A 2,119-nucleotide genomic window follows, 5' to 3' on the forward strand; every position below is an offset into this window, starting at 1 on the left:
TCTAGTGTGATTATTCTCCAGGTTCTTCATGTGGGCACTTAGTACTATGAACATTCCTCTTAGCACTGCTTTGAAAGTGTCCTGTAAGTTTGGGTTTATTGTCTCTTCATTCTCATTGAATTTGTAGAAGTCCTTAATTTCTTTATTTCTTCCTTCACCCAGGAATGATTCAAATTTGCATTGTTCAATTTCCATTTTTTCGAGGGTTGCTGCAATTTTTGTTGTTGAATTTTAATTTAAAACCATTGTTTTTGGATAGGATAAAGGGGTTATTGCAATTTTTGTACCTGTTAAGGTTTTCCATGTTGCCATGTGGTGCTGAGAAGAAGGTATATTCTTTTATGTTTGGATGGAATGTTCTATACATGTCTGTTGAATCGAATTGGGTAGTGGCTTCTATTATTTCCTTTGTTTCTTTGTTATGTTTCGCTATGGTGGTCCTGACTAGTCGTAGAGTGGGGTATTGAAATCTCTCACTATAATTCTGTGAGGTTTTATGTGTGATTTGAGTTTTACTCGTGTTTCGTTTACAAATGCTTTGTATTTGGGACATAGATGTTCAGAATTCAGACTCCAACTTTATTTATTTCTTCTGTGATGGGGAAGAAATGACTTCCTTCATCTCTTTCAATTGATTTTATTTTAAAGACAAACTTTTAGATATTAGGATTGCTACCCCTGCTTGTTTCTTGAGTCCATTTGATTTGAATATCTTTTTCCAAGCCTTAACTCTGAGGTACCGTATGCTTTGAAGTTGAGGTGTGTTTCTTGTATGTAGTAGAAAGATGGATTCTGTCTTTGTATCCTTTCTGTTAACCTTTGTCTTTTTATATGTGAGTTAAGACCATTAATAACAAGGGATATTAATGACCATTTATTGTTCATTCTTGTTTGTTTTGTACATGTTTGTGGTGATGGAATTGTGTGTGTATTTCCACCCACTTTTTCTTTTGGCTGTTAGTATAGTGGGATTATCTATTGCCTATGTTTTTCTGGTTGCAGTTAACTACCTTGAGTTGGAGTTTTCCTTCCAGAACTTTCTGTAGGGCTGGATTATTGGATATGTATTGTTTACATCTGGTTTTGTCATGTAATATCTTGTTTTCTCCATCTATAATGATTGAAAGCTTTGCTGACTATAGTAGTCTGGGCTGGCATTTGTGGTATTTGAATGTTGGTAGAATATCTATCTAGGAAGTTATGGCTTTCAGAGTTTCCATGGAGAAATCAGATGCAATTCTGATAGGGTTAGCTTTATATGTTGCTTGATATTTTTCCTTAGCTGCTCTTAATATTCTTTCTCTATTTTTTATGTATGGGGTTTTGATTATTATGTGGTGAGGGCACTTTTTTGTGGTCCACTCTATTTGGTCTTCTGTAAGCTTCTTGTACTTTCATTGGCCTGTCTTTCTTTAGGTTGGGAAAGTTTTATTATATCACTTTGTTGAGTATGTTTTCTGTACCTTTTAGGTGGGGTTCTTCACCTTCTTCTATACCTATTTTTCTTAGGTTTGGTCTTTTCACAGTGTCCCATTTTTTGTGGATATTTTGTGTTAGGGATTTGTTCTACTTTCTAATTCAAATCATAAATAGTAGAACAAATCCCAGTTCCCATTCCCTCCCCTCTGTCCCTATTACCCCCCCAACTAAAACCCTATCTATCACATATCCTTTCTGCTCTCCAGGGAGGGTGAGGCCTTCTATAGCGGGGTCATCAGAGTCTATCATATCCTTTGATATAGGGCCTGGGCCCATCCCTGTATGTCTTGGCTCAGGGAGCATTCGTGTAAGTGGATTGAGCTCCAAAAGTCCACACATATGCTAGGGATAAGCATAGGAGGTCCTGTAGATTTCCAAGGTCTTCTCACTGAAACCCACATTCCATATCAATCCCATGTCGGTATCCTAGTTATCAGTCTGGGGACCAAGAGCTCCCCCTTGTTCAGGACAGCTGTTACTATGGGTTTCACCAGCCTGGTCTGGACCCCTTTGCCCATCACTTGTTTTTCTCTGCAACTGGATTCAGGTTCAGTTCAGTGATTACTTGGGTGTCTGCTTCTACTTCTACCAGCTGTTGGGTGAAGACTATAGGAGGGCCTGTAAGACAGTCATCAATCTC

Source organism: Cricetulus griseus, chromosome 2, assembly GCF_003668045.3.
Source record: "Cricetulus griseus strain 17A/GY chromosome 2, alternate assembly CriGri-PICRH-1.0, whole genome shotgun sequence".
NCBI lineage: Eukaryota > Metazoa > Chordata > Mammalia > Rodentia > Cricetidae > Cricetulus > Cricetulus griseus.